The following is a 23,143-nucleotide window of genomic DNA, read 5'->3' as shown; positions in this document are numbered from 1 at the left end:
CAAGGGACTGCTTCTAAAGCACAATACTGAATCGAGGATGCTTGTAGTCTAAACGGGTCCATAATCCAGGTCATCGGCCCATCATAATGGTATTTATCGCTAGGAAAATAGAGCCACGGTATTTGTCACGTTGTGGTACTAATCAAAAGTAGCGTAGACTCGCGGTATTCCACACATTATGGTACTACTCACAGGTAATATAATGCACACATGCAACACAGACCTATGGTGTTTTGCACATTGTGTCGCTATTTACAGGCAAAGCAAACCTATGGTGTTCTTCACATAAGTTGACTAACCACAGTGATTCGCACTACCCCGTGGTGTTCCTCACATAGTGGGCACAAATCATAGGCAAGGCAGAACCATGGTTTCGCTCACCCATGGTGTCGCTCTTACAGTGGTACAAAACACAGGTACTGTAAAATGCATCCTGAGCATACACTGGCGCTACTAATCACAAACCTATTGTGTACCTAACATAGTGGTCCTAAAAGCGACCCATGGTGTCCCCTTTGTGGTGGTACTTCTAATTACAAGTAGTATTATGGTTCTAGTAGCTTCCGTGGCTAAGGCGGCAGCGAGTCAGCCTCTCACCGCTGGGTTCTGTGGTTCAAATCCCGGTCACTCCATGTGAGATTTGTGCTGGACAAAGTGGAGGCGCGATAGGTTTTTCTCCGGGTACTCTGGTTTTCCCTGTCATGTTTCATTCCAGCAACACTCTCCATTATCATTTCATTTCATCTGTCAGTCATTAATCATTGTCCCAGAGGAGTGTGACAGGCCTTGGCAGCCGGCACAATTCCTATCCTCGCCGCAAGGTTCATTCATTCTATCCCTGACCTGGTCAATGACTGGAAAACAGGTTGTAGGTTTTCATCATGGTTCTAATTTGATCATCCCTTCGTCGCCCCTTTTAGTCGCCTCTTACGACAGGCAGGGAATACCGTGGGTGTATTATTCATCTGTATCCCCCACCCACAGGGGGTTGTGTGTTTGGTCCGCGAGAGGTATTTTATTTCCCTCAAGTCCGCCGGAAAGATGGTTAGGACCCCCCTATCCGCCACGTGGGAGTATCACCTCTCCCCCTGCTATGCCAGCATGGTAGGTTCGTGGACATATAATAGGATGAACATAATGGAGAGCTGCTGTGGGAAGAGAGAGCAACAGAAAGAGGCCACAAGTACAAAACATGAAAACACAATAGGACAAGGACAACCTCTACATCTTCATACACTATCATCTTCAGATAGACAGAATATCATCTCATCAAACTCAATTCTTGTACACCCATCTCTTCTCAACTCCTGACAAGCTCATTTCTGTTTCCTAGCTTCATCAGGATGGCAGGCAACGACACATGTTGAGGGGCCATCTTGACAGTTCTATTTGGGAACTGTAAGGTAAGAAGAAAGCTGAATAAGTACAGGAAAAGGGAATTAACATAAGACAAAGATAAATGCAGAAGGAAAAGATCAGGAACACAGGACAAACAAAAACGAAGAAAAGGGCCCTGACAGGATAATATAAGTATTGAAAAGGAACAAACAAGTATCAAATTAAGTCAAATATAGAGTGTGGAACAAGAAAAGGAAGATACAATGTGACTGATACAATAGCAGGTCAGTGTGGGAAGAGGGAGCAAACTCTTGATTGTTCCTTTCCAATACTTATATTATCCCATCAGGATCCTTTTCTCCTTTCGAGTGTGTCCTGTGTTTCTAATCTTTTCCACCTGTACTTGTCTTTGTCATACGTTTCTTTCCTTTTCTGATACCTGTGTGGCTTCTTCCTATCCTACACTTCCCACATCTTTCAAGGGGGCCCCTCAATGAGTGTTGATGCCCACCCTCCTGATGAAGCAGGAAAGCAGAAACGAGCTTGTCAGGGGCTGAGAGGAGATGGATTTAGAAGAAAGGAGATTGATGAGGAGAGTGTCTACCTTTTGAAGATGGCAGTGTATGAAGACGTGGAAATTGTCCTTGTCCTTTTGCGTTTCAAGGTAGCCTTTGTTTTCTTTGTTTTGTTGCTTCCTCTTCCCATACCGACCTGCCATTGTGCTTTTCCTATTGTGTGTTCCTTTTCTTGTCTCTATCTCTGCGTATATGACTTAATTCTGTCATCCATTAGGGTCATTTCTAACTTTTAGTATAGCAAGGGGTCTGATGGCCTAGATGTTAGACCCCTTTAAACAACAAGCATCATCATCATCGTCGTACAACATGCTACATGTGTCTTGCACTGACTTTTATAAACTTGTGTGCAGTAAAAAATGTACCTTTACAAAGCACAGTCTTCTGAAAAATGCAATCGATATAATAACGAAGCTTGTAAATTCACGTACCACAGCATCATCAATTCATGTATTTAGTTTGAAAGATTTGTTTTTACCATTGCCATTTTATTATGTTTCTTTTAAGTAAATCCCTTTTGTTGGTAATCTACAGTTGTTTTTCTTTGTCATGTATACTTCTGTCCTGGTTTTGTGGACGAGAATTATTGCAACCCTGACATTGGCACATTGTAATCATATACATAGTTTCAAGGCACCCTGCAGAAAGTTCTGTTCATGATGGCTTTATAGCTTTCAAAGCTTCTATCATATCCACAGAACCATCTGAACACAGTTTTCAAAGCTTCCTTCAACTGATAGAATCATTCACTCTTTTTTTACATTCAGATGAAGATTCTTGATTTTATCAGTTTTGCTATCAATTCAGGATTGATTTCTTGTTGTAGGGGGTTCAAACAAAGATGTCTATTCCAATCTTGCTCTGCTGCGGTCAAAAGAAATCAGTGAACTCAGAATTTCAGAAGTTCACAAAGTAACCTGCATAAAAGTCAATTTTGCCACTGATGCTTTTGTGGCATCAGAGAGTACCCAGTCCGAAGAATGGTTGCATCCCCAATAGCTCTGTCATCAGATGTCATGGATGACCGAGGTATCAGTGAAGACACATACGAGAGAAATGAGCGAAAGCGTTTACCGTAGTCTTCCTCACTGAGCCAGCCATTGCTATCATGTACCAGCTCACCAAGCTCACTGAAATGCGTGCACCAAAGAATCCTATAAGCGATATTTTCATAATATTCATAACAGGGACTGGTTGTATAAGGAATGGCGTCGCTAGTAGTGTTCATACCTCAGTCACTTTCATATTCGCAAAGCAAATGTTAAGACTGAAAGTACCTAACAAATTTGTTCTAGCCCATACCAGAGGACAGTGCACTATAAACACTACTGGATAGGCATGCATCAGATATAAAAGCAAATTAATTGTGTTTTCAAAATATACATCATTTTGGATACGTCAAGGCTGTTCTTACAATACTTGAGGTTTTTTCTTAGAGGTATGTGAATTAGGAAAATATTAACTTGCAACTACACAAAAACAAAGAACTGAATACTTCAGTTCATGATGTTTTTTCACGTGGCATTGAAAGTGCACTTTCTAACCTAAGAGTATATATGGACTCATCACTTGTTGCACCAAAGAGTAAATATCATTCACGTTCAAGTTAGCGATGATAAGTAATGACAATATTCAGAATCCATCAGACCTATTTGGTGACATCTCCTCATTCAAAATGGTGCTTTCATTTCAAACATTCTCAAAATACTTCAAAAGCTCACAAAATATATAAAAATTTGCATTATTCATGCAAAAATGTAAAATTTGTCTTATATTAAAAGTGCAAAATTCACATAAAAATTTGCTTTAATCACAAACATAGAAATTGGAGGTCCACAATCATAATCCATAATGCATGTATATAATTGTGGACATCAAGTGTTTTAAAGCAAATTAGAAGAATAGCTGAGACAAAGACATTGTAATCATCTTCATATAACATACAGTTGACCTGGTATCTTCACTCTTCAACTTAAAGCCAAGAAGCCTGGAACTTATCACTGGAGATATGTCTCATGAGCTTCTTAAGAACACTGGATATGCTTCTTATCTCAAGTGGTACACTGAGAGCGATAACATGTTTTGACGTCTCAGTCAAGTGGACAAGTGGTTTGGTCGTCAATTTGTAGCAATAGCTTAGATGGCAAGAAAGGTGGAGGTCTTATTTATTCCCAATCAACCCATGAGGAGAATCTGCCATTTTGTTTGAGCCTGAGCCTCTTTGATTTATGGCGGGTGAGAGAGATCTGCTCATATGGATGAATGTAATACTTTTAGTGTATATTTTAGCTATCAGAAGAAAGTTATGCATCTGGATGTATTTCACAGAAGTCTCAGAAAAAACTGCAATGTACCACTTTTTTCGACCGTAAGACCCACTTTTTTACTCAGGAGATACAACCTGAAACATCTCTCCATCTTATGGTCTGAAGATATTTGTCGCTGATTATGCAGACATGCACTTGTTTTAATACCATGGCCTTGGAAAAGCTACAGTGGTAAATAGGGACAAGGGTAGTGACCGGCAAAAAGGATGGGGGAGAAAAGAATATGGAACGTGATAATTTTGTAAATTTTGTGAATTATTACGTGAATAGTCTATAGATAACATGTGAAGAATGAATACCGCGTAACTGACAAAACTCAAAGTTTACAGGAGAGACAAAAAACCATTTATTTCCAAAATAATACGAACTAATAGTTATTTTTAGATACTGTGATGTAAACGGGCCACTGGATACCGTACTCAGATAGTGCTTTTAAACGTTTATATTTTTTAATCTGTAGCATCAGTTATGTGGTATTGGATCAGTTAAATTTTCAAAAAACAGTGAGTTACGCGGTATTCGATTCCATAATAAAATTGATAAAATCTAATTGCTTAAATGATTTTATTCCAATTTTTACCATTAAATTTAAAATATAACCTTAAAATACAAAAGTCCAACATCACTGATTTTCATAACAACCAAATCGGGCCACATGAAATGAGTCGTTAACTGTGATTATGAATCACAATTAATACCTTGTATTCATTCTTGTGAGCGTGGAATGTTGTCGCAATAGGAGTGGCTTTAGGAATTACACTTTTGAGTTGTTGAAGATGATCCCATTTTGTATTCTTGATCTTTAAGTGCTCTTGGTAAACTTTTGTAAGCTCTTGTTCACTTACTGGTCTAGGTCTCCTGGGCATCTCCACAAAATCATCCTCAAAATCCAATTTGTACAAAATGACTCCTGTCGGATCGTATTTAGTAACTCTAAGATCCGTAACAGTTGGGTCATAAGCCTTTCGTCCGGGATGAATGTGAATGTTTGCGGGAAGATGTGAATCTTTTACGGCATAATCGGTGAAGAATGAGCAGTTAAGATAAACTGCACTGTATGGTTGGGGTTTTCCTCGTGCTTCTTTCGACACTGAAGCATATTGGCTAGGAAGTGTGATTTCACGGTTCTTTAACTTACATTCACTATGGACTGAGTCATATTCCATTTAGGTGTGACCCTTTTCTAGGAATTTCTGGAAAATCGCAACCCCAGTTTTCTTGGCTAGATTTAACAAAGCGTTAGGTGCATCCGCCGGAATACAAGATGATAGGAATTCGTGACGATTCCAGCTGCTTGCATATTATATCGATTATGCAACAGGCAAAGACTGCAGCCACCAGCTCAGCTTGACATTCATCGAACCAATAGCATGTTACATCATGGGTTCCTAAGTTATATACAGTAAAGTTACGTACTGCAAGCTTTGTCTTGTAATATAACGCACGAACCCTCAGAAACGGCTCTACCTTTACTGCCTGAAGGTCCACGGTGAATACTGCACATGTTCCGGCTTTTGCATCCTCTTCGTCTTTCATTTTATCATTTCTGGCTTTGGCCTTCATCACAGGTTGTGATTTTCATTTCCGTGTTGACGTATAACTAATATAATAGAGTTTGAGGGATTCCACCATTCAACACAATGTAATATGTTTGAAATTTATTAAGTGAAGACCGGTTTCGACTCCCTTGGAGTCATCATCAGTTCTTTTAGATAATTACATCAATGGGAATCTGATAACAATCATCATGGGGATTGCCTACATACATCTCTACAGGTTGACAAAAAATCATGACAAAATTATATACACAATGGCGATTGCCTAAATACTTATCAATAGGTTGTCCTGAAACATAATGACAAATTATGTACACAATGACATGAAACACTTGGCACTTTCAGAAAGATCTTGGATCTGGGTTTAGAATATACTGTCGTGTGTATGTAGAACACCGAGCAGACTTGTCAGTTTTTTTACAATCAACTTGAAAAACCTTTCTTAAAAAATGAAATAAAATGTCTACACAAAAAGAAAACTTAAATACACAATTATATTGGTCACATTTAAACGCTTCCCAACTATTAGCTCCCATAGAATGGAGCTCGTTTCAAAGGCACGTAACTAATAAATTAGAAACAATATTAAATAAGAAACAAAAACACTAGATGGGAAACTCATACGCCTCAAAAAAAAAACTAACTCGAAAACAGCAAACCAGAATACTAAAATTAAAAAATTCAACCCACCTTTAAACAACACTCCACTTACAGTAAATAAATAAAAATACATACGGTATATATAAATATATAAAATACATATAAAATATATAAAAATATAAATAAAAATGCAATCAAATACACAATTTTCAGAGGAGGAATTAAATTTACTCAATAAAGGACTAAAGTTTAACTGGCATAGTTTTCACAAAGAAAAAGATATTATTACAATAGCAGAAGTTGAATCCAACATATCCAAGCCTTCTGTCGAACAGCAAAATGATACTAGACATGAAATCAAGAAAAAACTCACCAACTTGGCAAATGAAATAAACACAAATTCCAAACTTACTAATCACAAATTAAACAAAGATCTACAAATTAAAATAAAACAGAATGATATCGGTCACTGAAGCCGACAAAGGAGGAACCACATTTATAATGAATAACAATGAATATATTAATAAAACTGAAGCTTTCTTTACAGATAAATCCTTTTCCATAATAAATAAAGATCCCATAGCCCGAGTTCAACGAAACTTCAAAACTTTACTTAAAAATTCAACTTTTTATTAAAAGAACAAAAATCACAAAAACTAATAAATATGAATCCAAACATACCTATGGCGAGAGCACTACCAAAAATTCATAAAACAGAAATTCCTATAGGCTCCGTGCGCTAAAGAGAGGAATGCACCGCTGCAATGTTAGTGGCAACAATTGTAAGTTAATGCGTCTCGCCGTGTGTTTCCATGGCCGACTAAATAATAAAAGCGGAATTTCAGAATTTTTTATGCAACAACAATCGGCCAAATTATTCCAAACTTGCAGAAAGTGGTCATGTATTAAATTTACAATAAAAAAACAGTTCGCAGGAAATAGCAACATAGAAATAACAGCAAATGTGATCCAAGAGAGAAAATTGGTTCAATAGATACCCTACCATTTCACGATTGAGGCTACGTGGTAATTTATCAGTTAATGGTGGTGATAAAGAGATTAATGCTCATGTACACATTCAACAATGCTGTCTTCAGAAAAAATATTTGGCGTATTTCTAATACAATATCATGTTAACAGAGGTTAATGCTGCTGGACAGAAGATTAATTTTAAATTTTAATTAATTTTAAACATAATCACATTTTCTAAGGAAGACCTTCGTAACAATTTAAATTATTTCTTAAAGGCAAATAACTGGTTCCGTGAAATGAAAGCATATTTCAGCAGTTATACACTGACTGACAGAGCAAATGCAACACCAAGAAGGAGTGGTTCGAAAGGGATGAAAGTTGGGGAAAGAACAGAGACGGCACGGACGAATAATTGATATTTATTTCAAACCGATATGCAGGTTACACAATGCGCACGGCATCGACTCAGTAGGATGTAGGACCACCGCGAGCGGCGATGCACGCAGAAACACGTCGAGGTACAGAGTCAATAAGAGTGCAGATGGTGTCCTGAGGGATGGTTCTCCATTCTCTGTCAACCATTTGCCACAGTTGGTCGTCCGTACGAGGCTGGGGCAGAGATTGCAAACGGCGTCCAATGAGATCCCACACGTGTTCGATTGGTGAGAGATCCGGAGAGTATGCTGGCCACGGAAGCATCTGTACACCTCGTAGAGCCTGTTGGGAGATGCGAGCAGTGTGTGGGCGGGCATTATCCTGCTGAAACAGAGCATTGGGCAGCCCCTGAAGGTACGGGAGTGCCACCGGCCGCAGCACATGCTGCACGTAGCGCTGGGCATTTAACGTGCCTTGAATACGCACTAGAGGTGACGTGGAATCATACGCAATAGCTCCCCAAACCATGATGCCGCGTTGTCTAGCGGTAGGGCGCTCCACAGTTACTGCCGGATTTGACCTTTCTCCACGCCGACGCCACACTCGTCTGCGGTGACTATCACTGAAAGAACAGAAGCGTGACTCATCGGAGAACACGACGTTCCGCCATTCCCTCATCCAAGTCGCTCTAGCCCGGCACCATGCCAGGCGTGCACGTCTATGCTGTGGAGTCAATGGTAGTCTTCTGAGCGGACGCCGGGAGTGCAGGCCTCCTTCAACCAATCGACGGGAAATTTTTCTGGTCGATATTGGAACAGCCAGGGTGTCTTGCACATGCTGAAGAATGGCGGATGACGTGGCGTGCGGGGCTGCCACCGCTTGGCGGCGGATGCGGCGATCCTCGCGTGCTGACGTCACTCGGGCTGCGCCTGGACCCCTCGCACGTGCCACATGTCCCTGCGCCAACCATCTTCGCCACAGGCGCTGCACCGTGGACACATCCCTACGGGTATCGGCTGCGATTTGACGAAGCGACCAACCTGCCCTTCTCAGCCCGATCACCATACCCCTCGTAAAGTCGTCTGTCTGCTGGAAATGCCTTCGTTGACGGCGGCCTGGCATTCTTAGCTATACACGTGTACCCGATGCATTTACTGGACGTATTAAAAATGGCGCCTACGGAAGGTAGAGGCTAGCCAAGGCAAAGAAATGTGTAATAGGGTATCGAAATTGATGTATGCTAGAAGGCCATGACTAACTTAAACCTACCACTATGAAGGCGGTGTACAATGGTGTAGAATCGATAGAATTGTTTTTAAAAAAATAAGAAGGATCAAACAGATTATTATAAAAAACTTACTTAAAAAATTGACGTGGTAAGGACAAGATATCCCGAACATCGCTCTCAAAAATAAGCAAGATTTGAAATATCTAACGTGAAATTTTAAGCTGAGAGGACGGAAATATTGAACGAAACGAAGAGATAAACGTTGAAATACCGTAAAGAGGGAATAAAATCCGGAAATTTTGAAAAGTCCTTCCAAATACTTAGACGCAAAATCGTTTGAAAACAAGAAGTTGATTGAGACGTGAGAGCTCGAGGTTGAGCTATATTAAGTGGAAATAATCGCAAGGACAGCCTAAATAAAGAAGCAATCACTATAAAAAATATATATATACTACGCAGAACCATGATGAATTCATATTTTCCAGAATCGACGCATATTGTCTACTGTGTTCCTGAACAGATGATGGCTTGCTAAATCGGCATAGACCAACCTGGAGGGAGATGTCATCCTGGCTGTTAAAACCACCCGACCCGTGTGGAGGAGGTCACTCTACCTGAGATACCAGTGGTGGAGATCCTGCCCAGTTCCCAATCCAAGGCCTGCGACCAGACCGAAGAGCAACTAAGGCCCGAGATATTGAATGGCGAGCTAAGTAATAGTATTAAGTAGTATAATTTCTTATGTAGAGTATTAGCAGTATATGCAATAGATCTGAATAGCCTAAGCGTGAGATAATTAAGTGTGCAGTGAATATAAGAAAGTGCAGTGTGAAATATTTAAGACGATATCTTGTTACAGAATGGTGACGAGTTTACTACATTATTTTATCCAAGGATGAAGGGATACGATTTAAAATGCGACATAGTGTAACAGCTGTTTTCAAGGAATCCCGGTTAGTTAGAAAGATCCATGAGTGATGTAATACCAGTCAAACCCAGTTACGTCACAGAGGGATGCATGTTTGAATTGGTTAAGTTAAATTACCATACTCTTTGCTGTGTGAATATATTGAAAGAATAGATACTGAATTTGGGGTTATATGTTGAATTGTATGACAAAATGCGTTTTGAGGAACGAATTCTGCGCTATTGAAGAGATACGTATCGTTGTGTTTAATTAATATTGGAGGTTAAACGCGGTAATTATAGATGTTAAATGAATTAAATATGGGTTGAATTGAAGGTTAATAATGAAATAATGGAAGTATATATGGTATTTTAAATGATATATTGCGCAGATTAACAGGAAGTAAAACGTATATGATTTATATAATGTGCGAGGTAGGAGCACATGTAAAGCGACTACGGAATATAAGTATGCCCCAGGGAGGAACTATAGCAAGGTATGGACAATAAAATTACGCATATTTTAATGAAGTGTGAAAGTGGTTTGACAATAATAACAACCGGTGATGGGTAAATGAATACATGATTGTATCATATTCTGAATGAATGGTAATTGCGTGGAAGATCAAACTTGTATGCAACTAGTATGATAGTGTAGTGTTGAAATATCTTTATGTAGGCATTTGCACATCTATATATGAAAAATGCTTATTGGCTATGTGTATATTGAACTGGAATACGTTACATAAGAAATTATCTAGCTAGAGTAGGGAAATTATTTGAGATTTACGTAGGATATCATCGATGTTTTGTTAATCTGAAATATTATTAGAGCGAATATTTAGTTGGGAGCCGTAATTTAAGTGGCAATCGGACCGAGAAACTTAGTGCGTCATTCAGTATTTCATTTTCTTCACTGTAGTCTGCACCAACGAACTCAGATAATTTTCAATGTAACTTAGGTCACTGATATTTGTATTCAGGACACTTTATTCAAATTCAGTTCATTTCCGCGATAACTTGAACAATGTTATGGTTGTATTTTAATGAGGGTGTATAATTAACACCGTGAGTGATGGAATAACTTATTGATATACCGAATTTTGACCGTGGTCTGAAGACTTTGATGTAATATATACTTAAGTGACCAGATGTAAATTTTAATAGGAAGATGAAACAAAGCAACAATTCATTTCAGGAATACGCGACCCAGAATGTTAAGATATGTAAACTTAGTTTAGGAGTAAGGCAGCGCTGACCTAGAATATTTGATTCAGTAATTAAAATATTTATTTATTAGGTTGGTAATTGGAAGATTATGAGCAATATTTGACATTAACCATTTCTTTTGCGAATCTTGATAGTTTAATAAATGTGTTTCTTGATTAATTTTTATATGATGGAATGAGTTTTCATTTATAATGGTAGTCAGTAGTTGTACTTAGTGAGTAAGGTTCTCGTTATGCGGATATGTTTTTCGAAAGATTGCCTGAAGTTTACGTTCGCAAAATCCACTACTGAGCGTTAAATTACGTAATTCTGAACCGCGTATGATACCGTTACTTTCTCTTTAAACGCACGTTAAACCAAAACATAGAAAAATTAACCATTTTTCTGGAGGCATGAATACCCTGAGATATGTAACTGACTAGTTGGGAAAATACTGTGGTTACCCTGACCCGTAGGGTGCAGTTATAAATTGTCGCCCAACAGTGAGGCAATTGAAGAGAAAGACACCGCGGGACCGATTATTTAATTGAGAGTTAGACCCGAGAAAATAGCCCGATAACTTACTGCTGAACCAACATGGGGGTCTGAAGAGAAAGGTAGTAGTTGATAAAGAGATAGATGGAGAAAGGTACCGAAGACTGCAATGTAATGGGCATCCAAAAACAAGCCAGTTATTTTTGACATTCTGAGCTGAGGTCAAAAGAGAATGATATTGCGGAAAGTTGTGGGAAGCAAAAGAGCCCAACATGCGGTTGGTGAAGGAGATACTTGGAGATTTGTCAAGAAAATAGGCTCGGGTGAGAAACTGATAATTAAGTATTGAGAAAATGATGTTTAAGTATGAATATTTTCCAGAAGTAGATTGTTAGATGGAGTGATAGGAGGATATTTTATCCTTTTTATTGAAATAATTGTAGGTCTTCACATTTCATTCTTTATTTTAAAATATGATTGAATTTATTCTTGATATTTGGATTAATAGTTAGTATGTAAGCAAATGACGAATACCACATGGTGGGTAATAATTTTTCTCTTTTTGGGAAACTATTTCTGAAATTAATTCAAAGGAAAATGATCTGATTTCGTTGGGAAGTTGCTCATACTTTAACTGGTAGGATGATATCGATCTTCAGGAAGGTCTATATTTTAAATAATTTGAGAAACTAAGTGAATATTTAGTATATAAGACTTGATTGCTAGCTTTAAGGGTATTTTAGATTTAGAAATTGAAAAATATTTCATATATTTATTGACACTGTGTGATATTAGAGAACTTGGAAAATTAGAGTTGGTTAGGAAATTAGAGAATTATTCGAAATATTACTGAAATTGACGAGATAATGGCAACTCAGGGAAGAGTGCAAACCAGAAGGGAACAAGAAGAAGAAATGAAAAGAGCACAGGAAAAGCATGAAGGAATGCCGTGGTGGTTCCTAGAATATATAAAGAAACAAGAAGAAGAGAGACACAAAAAAACCAAGAACGAGAGGACGAAAAGAGGGAAGAAAAACAAGAACGTGATGAGAAAGAAAAGAAACAAGAAGAAGAGAAGGATAGGAGACGGGCAGAGAAAGAACAAAAACAACGTGAAGAGAGGAAAAAGGAACAACAAGAACTCTTAAAGGAGTTCCGTAGAGAACAAGAAGAGAAACTGGAGGAGTGGCAACAAAAGCAACGTGAAGAAAGGAAAAAGGAACAGCAAGAATTGTTGCAAGAGCTGAATAGAAAACAAGAGGATAAACAGAGAGAGTTGACAGAAGAAATCAGAAAGAAACAGGAGGAAATAAAGGAAGACAACACAAGAACTCGATTGGAAATACAGAATAGGCTAGCCGAAATGACTCAGAGTATGGAGAATAGAAACAAGCAGATACACGAAGAAATGGACAGAATTAAAGGACAGGTTACAGAAAGCCAGAAAATCATCAAGAAGTTGAAGGATGAGGAGATTAGCAAACTGACCAGCGATCTCCGAGAACTAAAAGTCAGTAATGAGAAGAAATGGGACGAATTGAGTGAAATAACAAGCGGCATGGAAGGATTGAAGGTCAGACATCAAGAATTGGAGGAGAAATTCGATCAGGCTGCTGGCACGGTGGCCGGTAAAATTAATGAGTTAAAAGAGAAGATCGAGAGCGATAAGAATGAGGCGGACCAGAAGATGGAGAAGACGGAAGAGGAGTTAAGGCAGATTAGGAAGGAGATGCAAGAAATTAAGATAGAAAACCAGACAACGAAATCCGTTATTTCAAATTATAGTGAACGGCAAAAAGCGATAGGGATTCAGATTAATGAGAGGGAGACTACACCGTCAAGAACACTGGATCCAAGTAGGCAGAGCATAGATTTGGTAAATGGAAGCAGTCAAAATGAAAGTCCAACCATAATAAACGTCATAAAAACTTACGACGATCGCCCAAAGCATTTTGACAACACATCAAAAATCTCACCTAAGCAATTTCTCAGAGATATTGAGGAACATTTTCGCGAAGGTAGAATTCAAGAGGATAAGAAGCTGCGCGTGATAGAAAAACATCTAGACGGAAACCCGAACATCTGGTTCCAAGCTTTTAAATATACTTTCCACAGCTATGAGGAATTTAAGGCTGCGTTCCTAAGAAAGTTTTGGAGTCCAGAAATTCAACAACAACTAAGAATCGAACTTTACGCAAGAAACTTTTCGTCAATGGGTCAAACCCGATATAGTGACTACTTCTCTTTTCAGTTTCACAGATTTCAGGACATAGACTCAGCTCCAAGCGAGCTAGAGGCCATAAAAACTATTCAAAGACAATTCCCACCGGAGGTGCAGAGGTTATTAGCAGCCTCAGATGTTGAAACCGCAGTCGATATGGAGAGTAAGCTAAGGCAGATCGATATGACATCCTCATATCCATTGAATAGAAATATACTGAACCATACTGTTCATGGGACAATTGTATTAATTTTAGTATTGGATATTGGAATCACACAAGGCCACCCACGAAGCCATTGTCTTACAGTATATTTCATAAAGGAGTCCAGAAGAAGCGTTCTTGTGTGAAGTGAGCTAGAGCGTCATTATGAGAAATCTCCAGAACCTCATTAAAGGGAGTTATGTCCCAAGCCAAGACTCTTGATGAAGATTGGGGACGCTTCCTGGATCCCGGCAAAACTTATATTAGGAGGGAAGAAAGAATTAAATTAATATCTTTGGTTACGGAAGAGTTGAATTGGATTTGAGACAAGAATTGCAACCTGCATAATTTCTGCTTAATTTTGATATGCATTAGGGCTGCATTCATAAATGCATTCGTTAAATAGTGCACATGATGTACTTTGTGCGGGAAAACTTCGCGGGCGCGCGTCTCTTGCACGCGATCAAGCGGCGTGATGACGCTATACGGGATTATAGAAATAAGGCCGCCTGGCATGTCAGTCTCATTCTTGGACAAGAAGACCGCTTGAACGAGTCGTCATACTGCGTGTTGGTACTGAGAACAACGCTTTGTCTTCGAGCTGCACATACTACTAGTACTGCTGTATCTGCGAGGAAGTAAGTAATCAACTTGAATATTCAGCTGAATTTAAGATTTTACCTGTGAGAATATGCTATGGGGAGATGAGGTACTGCTTGTAAGAGACTAATGAACTAGTAGCTTCATATTTCTGTGAGGTCAAGGTTTTACTGACGAAATGCTAGAATTAATATTGGCTCAGGATAGTAATTCAAAACGACATGTTGTCCGAGTGAAGGGAGGATATAACAGTGACTAAAAGTAGTGAAGAAACTGTGTACCAGGTTTAAAACTCTGAACGAGACTTGGTCAATGTGACGTGTGAGACACGATAGTAGTGGAAACAGGCATCGAGTTTGGACAGTCTGTAATGAATGAATTTGTTTTCAGTTACCCCAGCATCAAGTCAGAACGAGTTTTTGACATCATCATTGCGAGGAAGCCACAACCAGGAGCTGAAGCCAACACGACAACGGGCATCGATCCAGGAACGTTGGGAGCACCTGATCAGCGCGACGTCGAAGGGGACATCTTCCAACTACCTAGGGAGCTGTACGAAGGAGCCACACAAGAAAGCATGTCGCCAAGTGGTCAACAGTGTTTGAAGCAAGCGCCGCAGGCTATCATGATGTGGTAAATTCAGTGGTCCACAGGGAGGGCCGCTCCGTAATGTCATCGATAACATAAGGCCAGAGCTTTCCAATTCTGTTTCAAGCATGTCATTTAAATTTAGATAGGAATATGGGGGGCCGTCAGTCAACAGATTAGTTATGGTAGGAAAATGTTCTTGGTAATAATGAGCTAGGCCTCAAGCTCGAACCCCGTACATCAGGGTAGATGATATTTTGTAGATTCCTTGTTAGCGTGTTTATATTTCATTTCGATTGTATTATTTTACGTACGTGTGATTTTTTATGGGTCTGATCGAACTCCTTTGGTCATAATAGGTTAGTCTAACAGACAGGCACTTTTTATTATATCGCATTTAGGCATTTGTTTCTGCAGACGTAGATACGTATAGTTGAGACCAGGATGAACCCGTAATTTACCCAGCTTCACTGACAGGGCGAGCGAGTCCGAATATTTGAGAGATATGAGCATTATGCAGATAGCTGACTGTATGTATTTGAGATGAGAAAGCCCAGCACAGTTTGAGAGTATATTGGCTGCATGAGAGAAGCCTGATTAGGGCCATGTGATTATCGCATATTGATTTGTGTCTTTGTCTTATCAAGGTTGAGCCCATGGGAGGCGGAAATAAGATTAGTTATATCGCTGGTGATATTGAGATGAGGGCGGATCGCCCAGGTGTATTTTAAAGAGTACTTTTTAGCAGCCAGGTTACGTGAGGTATTTTGAGAGGCGAGATGCTTTTGCTGGCAGTCAGCTGAGCTCATCAATTAGGTGGACTGTCGCTGGTGAAGTGGTTGCAGGGGTGAGGGTGCGGTGCTTGACGTCACAGTCTTGAGAATTGGTTTTTGCCGTCTGGAGCTTGTCAAGTGTGCGAAGGGGAGGAGGACCTTGATGTTTCGAAAGCAGGAAGAGATCTTTTTTATGTCCTATTCGTTCTACGTTAATTTTTATCACTGGCCCGTTTGATATTGACACCCGTGGATATGTTGGTTGTGTCCTTTTTATATTGTTTGCATATGAATATTATACGCCTTACTCGTCATGGGACTAGGGTTCGTGACCGAGTCAGGTCACTGTACATTCTGTGTTGATATTTGTTAGCACTGGGGTTCGATGGTACGAGGCATAGTAAAATTTATGGGAATCACTGTTTGATGTGTATTTCAGCAGATATCCATCTTTCTAGACTTCGTTACTTACACTATTGTAACATGCTTGTTATAGCACAGCTGTTTTTCGTGAAGGCAGTGAACTGCTTGTCATCGGCTCAGCATTATCTTGACCCAAGCATTCTGAAAGCTCTTATATTTGTAAATAATTCCATTCTATGTAATAAATCCCTATTTGTTAAACTTTGAATGCAGCGATGTTTTCGGTTAGATATTTTATTTTATTTTAATTTAGCGAATTCTTACCTGAGTAGTCACATATCCTAGTGTTTATCTTTTGTTGCTCCGTTATCCCCATGTTATCCCTGAGAAGAGCGCTTATCCGGCTGAGTGAAGAGGAATGTGTTCAGGTAAGACTATGTGCACCAGCTCACGTCTGTGAGAGTTCTTTCACTACTGTACTCTGGGTTCGAGACCGGCTTTCGCCTGGCCGGAACTTTAGAGTCCAGTAGGGCACATAGTATTTATGGCGCCGAGCAGCGTGTTGGCCGAAATTCCGTAAAGGGCTAACCATAGCGACATAGTATTTTTGTCGCCTAAGCAACTGTGGGGCTCGATATGTCTGTAAATGAGGGCTAACCATAGCGCCATGGTATTAATGACGTCGAGTAACGAGTGGCCCGATATTTCAGTAAAAGGGACCATAGCGCCATTGTCAACATTGTGAACTTGGTGTGGCTAACTGAGGACCCGATATTGCAGTAATGAGGGTCATACAGCTTGTTTTATTATGCCGTCAGGTGATGCTTGATATTTGTGTAAACGAGCTCACACAACCAAGTTGTATTTTGCTAATTTTCCCCATAGAATAGGGCTATAGGTCGTAACTTGTGTCTATAAATGCAGGACCTGATATTTCGGTAAGTAAAGGTCGTGCAAGGCTTGATTTCAGGCAGAGGTTATGACAGCTGCATTCAATTATGTGTAGTGCAGGTATACCAAGTTTGGTCTTTGATCTGTACTGTTAGCTTAGTGATATATTAGGAGTATTTTGTTGAGACTTGTGATGTTTTTATGACTGCCAGTTCAGTGAGGTATTTCGTGATTTATTTGTCCCTTGGTCGTACCATTAGAATAGGGATATTGCTGTTGAGGTTGATTAGCGAGGCTGTGCTGATTTTGTGGTTTCCGTGGAGTGATGATGATAGTCGTGTGGGGATTTGACCTGCAGGGTGTTGTGTTTCACAGGTGTATAATCAGCTTTGATTTTTGCATGTTGTAGTTTTTTGCTGTTTTTATGACATTTGTTGGAGGATTTTGTGTTTGTGTTGTATATATTTTGTATCATACTGTTGTGCTGACGGTTACCCTATGTTTGAATGACATGATGTTATAGTGAGGTAGCCAACTTAGGCTTTGGAAGTTCGAGAGTTTAGCAGTTAGGAACATTTTGATAAATTAGAATTGAGGGAAATTTATGGTAGATGAAATTTAATCGATGACATGCGGAGCGGTTTTTCCGCCGGACCTTATGACGAGTGAGTTGAATGTCGGTAGACATGGGTGAGGTGCTGAGGCACCTGAGCGATTAGCTAAAGGAGCTATTAAATGAACAGCTTGGGGCTCTTTGAGAGGATGTAGGAGTTATTAAAGGACAACAGACTAGGGATAGTGAGCGATTCAATGAACAGTTTGTGGCGCTTAAAGAGGAACTAGGAGAGGTTAAAGGACAAGCGGATAGGAACGGTGAACGTTTGAACGAGCAAGTCAGTAGAAACTTTAAAGAACAGGAAATTAGGAACTCGGAACAAGTGACGGGACTTAAAGAACACTTAACCGAGCAACTTACGGAAAAATTCGCGGAGTCCGAAGAAAAGGTTACACAAACCATGACCGAGAAACTCACGGAAAAATACGCGGAGTGCAAAGAAAAGGTGACCGAACAATTAGTACTCACAGAAACACGGGTAGCTAACCAAATAACTGAGCTAAAGGAACACCCTAGCATTCGTTTGGAGCAATTGGCCTCTGAAAATGAAGCGACTAGGGAAACCATAGCAGAATTAGATACGAAAATAGAGAATGTACGGCTGTGCTGTGTCACCACGACCGAGAAGTTGAGTCAACAGGTTGAAGAATCGCACAGAACGGTAGAGAAGCAAATTCGGGAAGTAAAGAACTGTATCGAGGGATTAGAACAGCGTATGGAAGAAAAAGATAAGGAAACCCAGTCCGAACTAGGAACATTTAGAGAAAATCTGGTGGCAGTAGTAGTTCGTATGGACCATACTCAAGAAGAGCTAATAAGAATAGAAGAGAAACTAGAGGCTAGGACTCAAGAAGTAGTAGACAAATATGAAGAGGTGACCGAAAAAAATAAGGCTAAGATTGCTGGACTAGAATTGGGTTTACAACAAACTAGGAAGGAAATCAGCGCTGAGGTCCAGGGTTTGAAGAAGTGCCGAGAGCAGGATCAACGGACAACTGAGAAGCGGATACAAGGGTTAGAGCATGAAATGGAGAATATGCGTGATAAGTTGGACCAATTAAAAATTGAGGAGGAAAACGGAGTAAAGAAGCGGAAGCTGCGTAGGACTCACAGCCCGATAGAACGCCAGTATGCAGATGACAGCCTGAATGAAAGTCAGGATGAGGGACATGAGATACTAGGAGAATCATTTAGGGCTAAGCCAAGAATAGGAAATTCAACCCTATTCAGTCAGGACAGTGTTTTACCGGGTTATCATTGGATTAGGGCACCCGAGGAGAAACCCAAGAAATTCGAGGGAAATGGAGAGGTCACGCCCCGTTCATTCCTTAAAGAGTTAGACATACATGGACGAAGGCCAGATACCACCAGAGCGCAGACTACGCACGGCAGAAAAGTATCTTGGAGGGATTGCTGGAGCCTGGTTCAAGGCGTTTGGGCAATCATTTAAGAATTATGATGAGTTTAAACGCGCATTCCTGAATAAATTCTGGAATCAAGGGCATCAGCTGGCGCTTAGAATGGAGCTCTACGCTCGTAGGTATGCAAATAGTACTCCCACAAGACTAAGCGAGTTCTTCATTTCCCAATACTTACGTTTGCAAGAGCTAGATCATCCGCCCGAAGAAATGGAGATCGTAACGACCATTATTAGGCAGTTGCCTGTAGAGGTACAAAGAGCTCTAATCGCTGCAAATGTTACGACGGCGGTAGCCGCTGGGGAAATGCTTAGGCTCTGGGACCAGACGTCTGCACTGCATCAGCCACGTATACGGGCCATAGAGACTGTCCATAATGTGAATGTCCAGGCGGAAGAGCAGATTGGAGAAAGAGGCCACAAGGAGTGTCAAAATCCCGGCACTCAAACGCCTACCCTAAGGGAACGAGATGAAGAAAATCCTAAACCCAGAGGAGATACGAACTGGCGACCTCGAAGATGGAGCACATGGCAGGAGGAACCGGACCGATGGAGAGGAGAAGAACGCCGAAGGAATTCATTTGAACAGCGGAGGAATGACCGGCCGTACTGGAGACGAGACGATGATCGTTACAACCCCAGAAGTAACAGCCAGCGGTGGAATGGGAACCGAACGAGATATAACAGGCCTAGGGAGAGTTCACTGCGCCCGAGAAATGGTGAGAGACAAGAGGGCGCCTACCACTCAAGAGTAAGAGAATCGGGGGATGTATCAACACGTGACACATGGCAGGAAGAATTACGAACTCACAGTGCTGCCAACTCTCCTGGAGCTACGAGCTTGGCTTACCAAGAATTTCACAACGGAGCCAGGCAGAAGAGTCTCAACCCAAATGCACCCAGTTTCGCTGAGATCGAGAGGGAGGATAAAAAAAACGAGAAATTTAGTGCGAGGAGATAGAATATTTCGCGAGGATGCCGGTTGGATGACTGTAGCTATTCATAATTGGGTTATCACTCCAGATGATCTACTAGAGGATCCTATTAAAAGTAACTTGCCCCGACCTAAAGAATTACCTGTAATTTATACGAGAATTCACGGTTTAAACGTATGCTCTCTGGCTGATACAGGAGCCACGGTCAGTGTGGTATCACAGGCCTTAGTATCGGAAATTCAAAGCCGAGTTCGTATCCCGTCCATACCAATTTCAAAGGTCAAAATTAAGGGTATTATACCAGACAAAGTAACGGCCTGTAAGGAGCAGGTATTACTTGACATCCAGATTGGAGACTTACTGGTGTCCCATCCATGTATTGTGCTTCCTAAAATGGAATACAATCTTATATTAGGAGCCGATTTCTTAAGGGAATACGAAGCTGTTATTGACATGGGTACAAACTCTATCCAGTTAAAATTAAATGGTAACCAGGAACGAATAGAGTTAAACAAGAACCAGGATTACCAACCCGGTGAACGTATTTGGACAATGGACATGCAGACGGAAGAATTGATTCAGAAGGGTGGCTACAGGGTCACGAAGAAATTATTCCGGAGTTCGAAATTATGGTATCCGAATTGGAAGAACAACGAGAGAGAGAAAAATTTTTGGATCTGTTGCCGAGTAAAATCGAAGAAGAGAAGATTAGTCCGGAAGACAAGGGGCGGCTGCAGGAGTTATTGAAGAGGCATGAGACGGTCTTTGGTTCGAGGCCTGGAAAGATCCCGAATTCACGGTTTAAACGTATGCTCTCTGGCTGATACAGGAGCCACGGTCAGTGTGGTATCACAGGCCTTAGTATCGGAAATTCAAAGCCGAGTTCGTATCCCGTCCATACCAATTTCAAAGGTCAAAATTTAGGGTATTATACCAGACAAAGTAACGGCCTGTAAGGAGCAGGTATTACTTGACATTCAAATTGGAGACTTACTAGTGTCCCATCCATGTATTGTGCTTCCTAAAATGGAATACAATCTTATATTAGGAGCCGATTTCTTAAGGGCATACGAAGCTGTTATTGACATGGGTACAAACTCTATCCAGTTAAAATTAAATGGTAACCAGGAACGAATAGAGTTAAACAAGAACCAGGATTACCAACCCGGTGAACGTATTTGGACAATGGACATGCAGACGGAAGAACTTGATTCAGAAGGGTGGCTACAGGGTCACGAAGAAATTATTCCGGAGTTCGAAATTATGGTATCCGAATTGGAAGAACAACGAGAGAGAGAAAATTTTTTGGATCTGTTGCCGAGGAAAATCAAAGAAGCGAAGATTAGTCCGGAAGACAAGGGGCGGCTGCAGGAGTTATTGAAGAGGCATGAGACGGTCTTTGGTTCGAGGCCTGGAAAGATCCCGAATTACCAATACAAATTATGTGTAAATAACTGGGAGCCTTTCAAACAGAGACCATATCCGATTCCAGAGAAAATGCTACCCCAGGTCCGGGAGGTAATCGAAGACATGGAGAGGAACGGGATAATCGCCAAGTCCCCGAGTCCGTTTTTAAACCCCTTGTGTGCAGTGCCCAAAGCAAATGGAACTGTGCGCGTGTGCCTAGACGCACGATCTTTGAACCAACGCCTAGTCCCCGAGTATGAGAGACCTCCAAACCTTAAGGATATTCTTAAGAAGTTCGGAGATATGGAATTCTTCAGCACGGTAGACATGACGTCAAGCTTTCACCATATCGTCTTGGATCCAAGTGCAAACATGCTAACCGGATTTTTATTTGATAATCAGACGTATATTTTCCTACGTCTTCCATTTGGCCTGGCCTCAAGTTGTGCCGCTTTGATCCGGGCACTGGAATCGAACCTCAGTCCCGAAGTAAAAGAGTTTACGATTCAGTACATCGACGATATACTAATTTGCACTAAAACCCTAGAAGAACACCTGGAAAAATTGAATTTACTCTTTCAGGACCTCGAGCGATGCAATTTCAAGGTTAATTTTGAGAAATCACACTTCTGTCAGCGCAGGGTACTGTTCCTGGGACATGTTGTCGACGGTCAAGGCATTCGGCCTAACCCAGCTAAAATTGCAGCATACAGAATTTTCCTAGGACAATCAAGATTAAACACGTTACACAGTTCTTGGGCCTAACGAACTTTTTCTCCAATCATTGTCCCGTTTACACGGATACCGTGGCGCCACTTCAAGACATGTTAAAGACCAATAACCGATGGAAATGGGGAGAAGAGCAAGAAAAAGCTTTCGTAAACACTAAAGTACTTTTAGAAAATTCCGTAAAATTGAGGTACCCTAGCTTCGATAGAAAGTTCATAATACAGACGGACGCTTCTGCAGTAGGAGTCGGAGCAGTGCTTTACCAGGAAACACCCGAGAAGGAGCATAAAATATCATATTTGGCTTTCATGAGTAGAAAATTACGAGGACACGAGTTGAAATACACTACCACCGAGTTGGAGATGTTAGCCATAGTTACTGCCTTAGCACACTGGAGAAAGTATGTATATGGGTTCCCAGTAGTGATTAGAACAGATCACAAAGCACTTACCTTCATTCTTAAGACGGACATGGCTAATGTACGGGTCAGTAGATGGGCACTTTACGTCCAGCAGTTCGACCTCACGGTAGAACATTGCCCAGGGAAATTGAACGTACTAGCTGACGCGTTGAGCAGAAATCCTAATCCGGAGGAGCTTACAATACAGTTAACTATGTTAGACCAAGAGGATCAGAATATACTGGAGAGACTTCGGAATATTCATGAGGAACAGGCAAATTACCCAGAGACCGGACGGCTGATCCAGTACTTTCGGAAAGAACTCCAACCCGGGACTCCACAGTACGCTGAAGCGGAGCGCAAAGCGGCAAATTATCACTACTTTAATAATATTTTACATAAATTTGTGGATGAGAATCA

Source organism: Anabrus simplex, chromosome 2 (assembly GCF_040414725.1).
Source record: "Anabrus simplex isolate iqAnaSimp1 chromosome 2, ASM4041472v1, whole genome shotgun sequence".
Lineage (NCBI taxonomy): Eukaryota > Metazoa > Arthropoda > Insecta > Orthoptera > Tettigoniidae > Anabrus > Anabrus simplex.
The sequence above is the reverse complement of the archived record's forward strand: the minus strand, read 5'-3'. Positions refer to the sequence as shown.